We start from the raw sequence: 11,681 nt of genomic DNA on the forward strand, positions 1-11,681 counted from the left end.
ATCCGTGTTATTTGTGTTTGTTTTAGTCATTTTAATCACAATCAAATAGTCCATTACATTGTTAAAATTCGAGTCTTAATCTGTCCAAAAATCGAGTCTTAGTAGTTTTATTCCAAACTCCAGGTATCTTTTCGAATTTTTCATTTAGTTTCTTGATCTCCTGGACTACTGCCATCATGATGGCTGCTGCAGATTCATCAGGTTTTTCATTGTTATTGTTTGGCTCACTATCACCATCAACACTGATAAATTTAGAGCCACTTGGACTCCCAAAGCTGGAGAAATCAATGTTTTTGACGATTGATGCAAATGGTGTTCCTGGCTGGAATCTAGAGCCTGCTCCTTGAGTTTTCTCTAATTTTTGTCTCAGAGCTGACTCAGATTCTCTTAACTGAAGGATTTCAGCCTCAGTTTGGGCTACCTTATCTTTCAAACCTTCCAACTCAGTTAGTTGCTTGAGGCTGCGTTCAATTGTTCTTCAACGTTAGGCTGGGCCATTTTTATAGGTTATTAGGATTTTTGTGAGATAAGGAAAAAAGATTTTAAAGAGCTAGATGCCCCATGGTAGGTGCCAATTATTTTGTATGGATTTTACGCAGGGTGAAATTAGGTCAGGGTAAGTCTAGGCAGGGTTAACTAGCTCGAACTTATCTGTGAATATGCAGGGCAGGGTATGAAACAAGAAAAGTAAAGTAAGACAAATAAGCAAAAATACGATAAGGAATTTGTACGGGGAAAACCCTTAAATGGGAAAAAATCACGGGCACCAAGCCAGGAGAGGATTTCACTATATTATTGAGTAATTATCACAAATGATTGTAAAAATAGCTTAAGTATTGTTGTGAGAATGTTGTATGCTCGAGTATGTGTTGTGTCCAAATAATCTTCAAGTGCTCCTTATATAGCCAAGCTGAACGGTTGCCAAATCTTGTACTTAATGCTGAATATTCCTCCTTAATTGTTCGAATTAATGCTCCTTAATGCGCTTAATTACTCTCTTAATTGCTTGACTTTTATTACCAGATCTTCTCCATTAATGCTCCAATTATTATCCGAATATTGACAATAATATTATCTTTGAATTGGTCAAATATTGTCCTTATATTTTGACCGTTGTCCTCTCCTTGGTTGGCGCCTGTCTTTTGGTATCCTGATGTCCTGACACCCTGATGGTCAGGCCATGGTGAAATATTATCCTGAAATATGTGCGAATTTCCAGGCCTAACAGAGATCAACTCCCATTTCCATTCCGACACCTCAAGTGACTGAATCTTACCTTGTGTTCTTCATTGTTCTCCCTTTACCCTTTGACACGTTAAACACCTAGCCACGAACTCAGCAACATCTTTCTTAATATTAGGCCACCAAAAATTTTCTTTAAGTCCTTATAGAGTTTGCCACAACCCGGATGTACTGAATAAGGAGTGCAATGAGCCTCCGTCATGATTAACTTCTTCAAGTCAACGTCACTAGGTACACACCATCTCCCATCAAAACGAACACTTCCATCTGTGTGGATAGAAAACCTCAAAACTGTGCCACTCTCAACCCTTGACTTCCACTCCTGAATCTTGGGATCAAGTTTCTGTTTCCTCTTTATGTCGTCATATAAATCAGGCTCAATAGTCAAGTCACCGATGGCATCGCCATTTAGAATCATATGGACCCCCATCTTAGTCATCTCATCCCTCATTTTTATCAAAGACATAGCAGTGCACAACGAATGCACACTCTTTCTACTCAAAGCATCTGCCACCACATTAGGCTTCCCCTCATGATAGATGATTTCCATATCGTAGTTTCCAATCAACTCCATCCATCACCTTTGACGCATGTTCAACTCTTTCTGTGTATATATGTACTTCAAGCTCTTATGATCCGAAAACACCTTAAAGGTCGCCCCATAGAGATAGTGCCTCCAAATCTTTAGAGCAAAAACCACGTCACTCAATTCCAAATCATGAGTAGGATAGTTCTCCTCGTACGGCTTCAGCTGCCTTGAAGCATAAGCGATAACTTTCCTATTCTGCAGCAAGACACAACCCAACCCATTCTTCGAAGCATCGGTATATACCTCAAAGTTCTCACTTCCCTTAGGTAGAGCTAGAACGGGAGCTGTGGTCAAATACTCTTTTAATTTTTGGAACGCCGTTTCACAACTCTCATCCCAACGAAATCTGGTCTCCTTCCTCATCAAAGCTGTCATAGGTCCAACGCTCTTAGAGAAGTCTTTCACAAACCTCTTGTAGTAGCCAGCTAAACTCAAGAAACTCCGGATCTCAGCAACATTCTTCTGCTCTTCCCAGTTTGACACTGCCTCAATCTTACTAGGATCCACAGACACTCCATCTCTTGAGACCACATGTCCCAGAAAAGCCACTTTCTCTAACCAGAACTCACACTTAGATAGCTTGGCATACAACTGATTATCTCGCAAGGTCTACAGTACTAACCTTAGGTGCTCCTCGTGCTCTTCCTTAGTCTTAGAGTAGACCAAGATATCGTCAATAAAGACGACCACAAACCTATCCAAGATCGGAATGAAGATCCGGTTCATAAGATCCATGAATACTGCTGGTGCATTAGTCAACCCAAAAGGCATCACCACATACTCATAGTGACCATACCGTGACCAAAAAGCTGTCTTTGAAATATCCTCATCTGTTATCCTCAATTGGTGATAACCCGACCTCAAATCGATCTTAGAAAACACTCATGCGCCACTCAGCTGGTCGAAAAGATCATCAATCCTTGGCAAAGGATACCTGTTCTTCACGATGACATGGTTCAACTCCCTATAGTTGATGCATAGCCTCATACTCCCGTCTTTCTTTTTCACAAACAAAACTGGTGCACCCCAAGGTGATACACTAGGTCGAATATACCCCTTGTCTAGCAACTCATTCATCTGATTTTTCAACTCTTCCAACTCTTTAAGTCCCATTCGGTACAATTCGTTAGATATAGGCCCCGTCCCCGGTTTGAGTTCAACACTAAAATCGATGTCCCTTTTAGAAGATAACCCCGGTATCTTATCTGGAAAAACGTTACCAAACTGCCCAACCACTGATATGTCAGATGCTGATGGCTCCTCTACTCGCATATCCCTCACATGATAAAGGATTAAAGGACACTTATTTCTCAAACATGACTTTAAAGTCATTGCCTCGATCAGCTTCATCTTAGGCTTTACCACGAACCCCCTATATGACACTTTGACTCCCTTTGGTCTCTTTAAAGACATTCTCTTTTGACGACAATCTATCTTAGCCTCATACTTGCCCAACCAGTCTATCCCGACTATAACCTCAAACCCATCCATATGAAACTCTAACAGATTGACCGGTAAGTCCACTTGCCCAACCATCATGGATACCCCTCTATATAACTTGGAACATGACATTGACTCTCCTGAAGGTATAAACACGTTATCTTTTACCAACTCATATTCTCTCAAACCCATAGCTAAGGCATGACTCTTAGACACAAAAGAGTGGGTTGCCCCTGAATCAAACATAACAAAAGACGGTGTGTTATGAATAAGGAAAGTACCAGTAATAACATGAGCATCATCCTCAGCTTCCTGCTTGCCCATCATAAAAAGCTTCCCACTATTCTTCTGGCCTGCACCCTGAACAGTTGTTGCTGAAGTGGTAGGCTTGGCAGCCGAGTTCTGCATCACACTATTGTTTGGACGCTGGTATGACCCTCCATTATTGCGGTTGTCGCCGCCATTGTTGTTGCTTTGGCCTCCATGGTTACTCCACGACCCAGCTCGCCTATTACTAGCCAAATTCTGACTTGGAGCATGCGAAAAGTTCCCGGTATGAACTCGGAAAACTTCCTCATCCTCCTCTTGAAGCGCTTGTACACTCATACCTCTTGTGACCCGTAACACCGTAGTTGAAACACGTAAAGTTGGAGTTATCACTAGTACTCCGACTGCCTTCTCTTCCTAGGTTTGAGAACCCCCTCTATAGTTAGAGCCTCCAGAAAAGGTCCTAGCTTGATTATAGTTGTTCTTCTTGTGGGCCGACTGATTGCCACCCTCACTCTCAGCATTTCTCTTTCCAGCTCCCTTTTCTTTAGCCTCCTTGTCCAAACCACTAGTCTCTCAGCGTGCCCCACCCTTTCATAAACCTCTTTCAGATATGTGAGTACCTCAGCCGGTAGTCTATACATGATCCTCGGTGCTAACCCCTTCTCGAAACGAAGAGCCAAGCTCCATTGACTCAGTTGCATATCCTCCGCGTACCGTGATAGCTCGATAAACCGATGATAGTACTCGGTGACAGTCATACTATCAGCCATGGAAAAGGAATCAAAGTCGGCTCTCAACTTATGGCGAATGTGCTACGACACAAAGTGATCCCTTATAGCACTCTTGAATCCCGCCCATGGAATAACAGTTTGACCCAAATTCATGTAGTAAGCGCGAGCCTCATTCCTCTCATCCTGCCACCATACCCCGACCTCACCCCTTAGGTAGAACGCAACCTGCTCTACCACCATCTCTTCCGGACACGTAACTACCTTTAACACACTCTCCATCTCCCGATGCCAAATATCGAGCAACTTTGGCTCACCAGTGCTCTCATATGTAGTGGGATTGAAGCGAGAAATAGTGGTGCTCAGCCGGGATGCACCCACCGGTTTCTCTTCCCATTTCCCCACATTCTTGAGTGCCTCCATGAGCGCATCTTGCTGCTCAACCATTCTGGCAACCTCATCCAGCGTCATCTCAGATGCCTGAATGTACGCGGATGATCTCTTTGGAGGCATTTTGAGCTGATATAACCAAGATAAACGTAAGCGCATAGCCTATGACTCAAAATAAACAGAACACCCGCCAAAGAAGTACTCGACCGAGTACCTAGACTACTCGATCGAGTACTGAGACTACTAGGCCGAGTATCCTACTCCAGTAGCTGACCTCCAAAACACATAAAGCATACATGGTCGAGTACAAAAAGTACTCGGTCGAGTACGCCCCACTCGGTCGAGTGGTCATGACCAGTAGCTACTGTTCAAAACCCACGCACTCACACTCGGTCGAGTGCTTGGCTACTCGTCCGAGTATTCCCTACTTGGTCGAGTACCCGCCCTGCTCGGCCAAATCATGCCAAACGATTTACCCTTCGACTTTAACATTACATATACCTCTACTTACCCATTCGTAATCATGTTACTATCAATCAAAGCCAAGTAATTAACATTTAAACATGCTTCATATCATCCACAATACTCTCTAATCATGCAATCATAGACTTTCAATCCATCAAACAATCTCACAAGAAACATATATAACACATGTAACTGAAGAGTTTATGGATTCAAGTACCTAAGAGATGGATGGGGTGAATTAGGTACTATTTTAAAATTTCAACTTAAAATTTATTGGATTAAAGTAAGTTGTTTGATAATGTGGAGAAGTTGTGAATACATCGATTAATATTGACGAATTAAACGAGTATTGAAAAGTAACTACTTGCTGAACTGTGAGGGTAACAATGGTTCTGACTGTTGCTATTCGTCTCTTAGCATATGAAGTACAAGCTACAGAATAAATCTGACAGTATGTAGAACTGTTATTTCAAAGTAAAGCAAACAAAGAAGCTTGATAAGAATAAATGCAGCGGAATAAAAGTAAGCAAAGATAGTACACAAGATTTTTGAATTGGTTCGGCTAATACTCAAAAGCCTACGTCCAATCTACTTTTTATTGAATATTTTAGTGATCTACTCCGACTACTAAAAACTCGTACAATAAAAAGTCCAACAACCTACTCCGGTTGCGACACAAGTTCAAGGACTACCCCGTCCTAGAACTATACACTCTTACTTAGAACGTTTTACAAGGATCAAGTTTCCACGGACTGATTCTTAACAAGAATTGATATGGACAACTTACAAGATCAAACGGTTCATAAGTGAAAGAGTTCAATACTTAAAGTAACAGTTGTGGTGACGGTAACACTTGAAGACTTTGAAAGCTTTTGCAAAATGTTTAAAATGATTTTAAACTTGAAACCAATTTTGCAAACTCAAGAAAATTCTCAGGAAAGTCTTGCTTTCAAAGTGAGGAGTGGCGCTCCTTTTATATAGAAGGGACAAGAGGATGTAAGCTAGGGTTTCTGGTCAAGTTCTTTGGTCACGAGACAAGAGAAGTTGACCTTCCCAAACTAGCACCAAAAGGGCTTACTTCTAAGGAGCAAAAGAGAGAAAAGAGAGTTTGTATTTAGCCTCAAAATATCCGTGGCTTTTCAGAAACAAAGAGGAGATGCCATTAGCAAGAAGACAATTCATTGATAAACAAGGAAAGAGCCAAACAAGGTTTATGGAAAGTTAAGAAAAAGTTGTTTCATGGAAAGGGAAATCTTTTGAACTAGTCTCTACAAACTCTTTTTAACATACCAACTTTTCAAATATTTTAGAATGCCAAAACTGATTTGAGAGAGCCTATTCGTAAAATATTTGAAATAAAAATTTTGCTTCAAGTGTGACGGGTCAAACTAGTTAGTCAAGAACACCATTACCCATTACAGGTAACGGTATGTCAGACTGTCACTATTATAAGTATTCTACTCTTCTAACTTGTACATAATATGACCGGTACAAGACCAAATGACTCTATGTCTTGGTAGCAATTACTTGACAATCCTTAAATGATTAGAATAAGCAAATTGATCGATTAAGCCTGAAATAATAAACTAAAAAAACACAAGTTAAAATGGGTATGTCATCATCAATTAAGAGAACCCAACAAATTCCCCCTTTGATGATGACAAGCCCAAACAAAACGAATGCAAATCAAAAGTTTAAAATTTCCCCCTTTCATGTATAGTCAAGTATCACCATGAGCATGTAGATTAGAGAGAGTTAACCATATGAAAGCAAACACCTAAAGCAAGATAGACTAGATATAAGAACACAAACCATATATCAAGGATTAATCGAGAAATTTAGAGCAAGGCACGGGTTAATCAATTAGTTCTAAAAGATATGGCATGAGTTTTACCTTTTCCCCCTCTTGACATCATCAAAAGGGCAATGATGCTACTGTTCAATCATGGGAAAACACATGTTAGAAAACACAATCGTGAAAGGATAACAAAGTCAACACAAAGCAAAGTTTAAACATAGTTCAAACGTTGTTCACCATGGCAAGATCAAGTTTAAAGGGTACACCACCAAAACCAATAATACGAAGAAGGGAAGGGGTGTAACAAAAGAGGCAAAATAGGTTGAGAGGATAAGGGTTAGGTCTAGGATGAGGACTCATCATCAGAATTTCCCTCGGAGGGACCATCTTCCTTTTCTTGGAGGAGAGTAGAGATAATATCAACTTCACCTTTCAACCCATCTACAATCTTCTCAAGACGACCAATCCCAGCCAAGGCGTCCTCCACACGAGCCATAATAACATCCTTCTTTTCTGAATCCGCCTTAACCCATGCACCAAGTTCTTGGATTGCTTTGAGAATCGTTCCCAAAGATGGACCCGAACCTTTGCTAGATGAAGCAGATTCAAGACCCTTTCCCCGAGACTTAATTGGGTGCAACCCATCATCACCAATTCGAATCAACATCTTGCCAAACTGCCCATCACTCATCACATCATAACAGTTTACACAACCCACATTTGTCGAGAGTAGCACACCCTTAGCTTTCAAAACTTTGGAAACCCACATACAATAAGGTAGACGGATAACACTAGAATCTTTGGGGTCGTAAAGTTTTATGGCCATGGCCGAGAAACGGCGAAACATCAGACCAAGGAGGTTTATTTTGCGGTGAGTGTCAATGTGGTAAATGATGTATTGTTGGGCAATTGAAAGTTTGGTGCGGTCTCTTGAAGGGTAAAGGGTACAACAAAGCATTTTGAAAACTAAACGGAGAGGGGGAGGGATTTGAGTGTTCCCGACGCCACCACAAGTAATGGCCTTAGGAAAAACAGTTTTGGCAATGGTCACGGGTGAGGCATAATCAAGGGCAGGCCAGGTTTCAGAGGGTAGGTTGTCATAGCCTTCGTTGGGTATGTTAAGGATTTCAGAAAAATCAGATTGAGAAAGTTCTATGGGCTTACCATTAACTTTGGCAGTGAGGGTTTTTCCGGTTTCATCAACTCGTAAGGAAGCATAGAATTGAACAACCTCACAAGCATACACTGGTTCCCTAAGCTCGATTAAGCTTTCCCACTATTGAGCAGCTATCATTTCTCGGACCTTGGTGAAAGCGAGTCGGTCAAGCCAAGTTTTCTCATAGACACGGGTTGAGTGGATAACATCCTTAGAAATTAATCTCTTGCAATAACGATAGATTGAGGGAGGAAGATCCAAAGCTTCGATTTGAGCCCATAAAGTGTCCTCGTCCCATTTTGAAGTCAAGGGGACGAAATCATTTGGATCAATGAATAAAGGTTTCCTCGGTTCTTCCACTGTCATGGGTTTCCCTCGTTTCTTTGGAACCCCTTTTGAAGTCTTCCTCTATTTTTCTTAGGCTCCACACCCTTGTCTCCCTCATCAAGATCCGACTCCTTACCTTTCCCCTTATCAGATTTTGTTGGTGACCCGGTTTTATCCGGATTTTCTTTATCCAAAAAAGTATCCTCCTTTTCAACATTCACATCATCACCCTCGGCTTCTTCATTAATGTCGGGGAGATCAAGTTGTCTCTTTCTTTTACCCCCTCGTTGAGACTTAGCCGGAACATCTTCTTTTTTTCCTTTGATCCACTTCCTCCTCGAATTGTTCATCATTTTCCTCATCCAAAATAGTGACAGTAGCAGATGAAGATCCCACTGAGGTAGAGTTTTTGTGTTGTGAGTCTCAGGTTCTTATGCCAATCATAGAGGAGATCGGCGATTCAGGTGGTAAAGGCTGGTCAGGAGGGAGGGTGGCAATAGGTGGTGGTTCAAGGGGAGTTTCGGGTTCAGTGGTGTTAGTGGGATCAAGAGTGATTGGGAATGCATGTGATCCCTTTCGTTTAGCCATGACGGATTGAGAGAGTGAAGGGTCGTTGGTAGGGTTGGTACGGTTGGATGTTTGATTTGACATATGGGTAGGTTTTAGTTTAGTGTTGAATGAGGTTTTTACCATAGTAAAATGGTAAGGGTAAGTAGGGATGTGGATAGTTGGTAGGTGAGATTGGGTGGATTTTGGGAAGTTGGAAGGAGATGGACGGATGTTTTGAGGATATGGGTTTGAGTCATTGAAGGTGAACGAAAATGACGAGGTGAAATGGCCCAATAAATGTTGGATGGTGAGGGTAGGTTGGGCCAATTTAATGAAATGTAAAAAATTCATATTAAGATTTCAAAGTGGTGTATGTAAACATGGACCTTGATATGAGGTTGAGTGATTACCAATTCACAAAGACGATATCAATTTATGATTAACGAACAATATGCAAAACACGAGAAAGAACAATAACATATTAACATGTCCCTAATTAGTCAATCATTTAGGAGAAAAAATATAGTCATAGTCATGAATTTAGTAACAATTAATTAAGCCTATGTAAAGTCTAAGTTTCTCAAATTGTTTCCGTTCAAGTGGCTTCGTAAATATATCGGCTATTTGGTCTTCGGTTTTGCAAAAGATAAGTTTAACGTTCCCTTTTTCTACATGGTCTCGAATGAAATGATGACAAATCTCAATATATTTAGTCTTAGAATGTTGAATAGGATTTTTAGAAATATTTATTGCACTCGTATTATCAAACATTATGGGAACGGAGTCATAAATAATTCCAAAGTCAAGAAGTTGTTGTTTTACCCAAAGAAGTTGAGAGCAACAATGAGCGGTGCTAACGTACTCACTCTCGGCCGTTGAAAGAGCAATCGTGTTTTGTTTTCTTGAGCCCCACGAAATCAAGCAAGGCCCCAAGAACGTGGCAATTCCGGAAGTGCTCTTTCGGTCAACGCTACACCCGGCATAGTCCGCATCTGAATAACCTATAAGATCGAAAGGACAATGTAAGGGGTACCATAAATAAAGTTCTTGTGTTCCAATCAAATATCGAAGAATACGTTTAACCGCTTTGAAATGGGATTCTTTCAGATTTGATTAGAATCTAGCACATAAACAAACACTAAAAAGAATGTCGGGACGACTTGCGGTCAAATAGAGAAGTGATCCAATCATACCTCTATACACCTTATCACTAATACTCTTACCATTCTCATCTTTGTCCAATTTGGACTTAGATATCATAGGTGTAGGAAGTGAGCTCCCATTAATCATCCCAAATTTCTTAAGCATTTACTTAATATACTTTTGTTGATGGATCATAATTCCTTTTTTGGATTGTTTAATTTGGAGTCCAAGGAAAAATCCTAGCTCACCCATCATGCTCATTTCAAATTCCGATTTCATTAGTTCCGAAAAATAAGCATAGAGTACATCATTTGTTGCACCAAAAATAATATCGTCCACATAAACTTGGACAACCAACAGTTCATCTGTCTGTTGCTTCAAAAATAATGTTTTGTCAATTGAACCTCTTCTAAAACCATTTTCAATTAGAAATTTAGACAATCTATCATACCAACACCTAGGTGCTTGTTTTAAACCATAAAGAGCGTTGTCTAATTTGAAAACATGGTTAGGCAAATCATTGTTTAGGAAGCCCGTAGGTTGCTCTACAAAGACATCTTCTTCTAAATATCCATTTAGAAAAGCGGTTTTGACATCCATTTGGAAGAGCTTGATGCCCTTGTGAGCCGCAAAAGCAATAAGTAATCGTATGGCCTCAAGTCTAGCTATCGGTGCATAGGTTTCGTCATAATCAATACCCTCTTGTTGGTTATAACCTTGCACCACTAGTCTAGCCTTGTTCCTAACGATTTCTCCGGAATCATTAAGCTTATTGCGAAAGACCCACCTAGTACCAATGATGGTACGGTTAGGCGGTCTAGGGACTAGGTGCCATACCTTGTTCCTTTTGAATTGATTGAGTTCTTCTTGCATGGCAATTAACCGATCTGCATCGATCGTAGAGCGATGCATCACATTGCGCAGTTCAATTTGAGAAAGAAAGGCATTGTGGGCACAATACTCATCAAGATGAGCAAGATTGTTGAGAGATGATATTGTTCGAATTTCAGAGTTAATATCACTTGTGAGTTTGAGAGGGGATGAGAGCTTTGATATTTCCACTTCTTTGGAACGATGGTTTCTTGTTCCCCCTCAGCAGTGTCAGTCTCAGTGACTGATTCCTTCTGTGTGGAATGGTCATCATCAACACTGCCATGAGTTGCTTCATTTCTGGAAGTGGAGGCAATAGTCATTGGGTCTGTTGCGTTCTGAGAGGAAGCAGTGGCAGAGATACCACATGTTCCCCCTGAAATGTTGCTTTCCTTTGGAGGTGACAGTGCCTGAGACTGTTGTTGATCAGCGTCATTGTTCATTGCTTCATCCTCCTCAAACACAAAGTCCTTTTGAACAAGACCTATTTCGAACTCATCATCATCATCGTCTTCTTCCACATTTTGTACCTGTCCAAGCATACTAGATTCATTAAAAATGACATGGACACTTTATTCAATTAACATGGTTCATTTATTGTAGACTTTATAAGCCTTGCTATGGTCGGAGTAGCCAATAAACACCCCTTCATCACTACGTGGATCAAACTTACCCAAGTTGTTTTCACCATTGTTGTGAACAAAGCATTTGCTC

This window comes from Silene latifolia, chromosome X (genome assembly GCF_048544455.1).
Source record: "Silene latifolia isolate original U9 population chromosome X, ASM4854445v1, whole genome shotgun sequence".
Lineage (NCBI taxonomy): Eukaryota > Viridiplantae > Streptophyta > Magnoliopsida > Caryophyllales > Caryophyllaceae > Silene > Silene latifolia.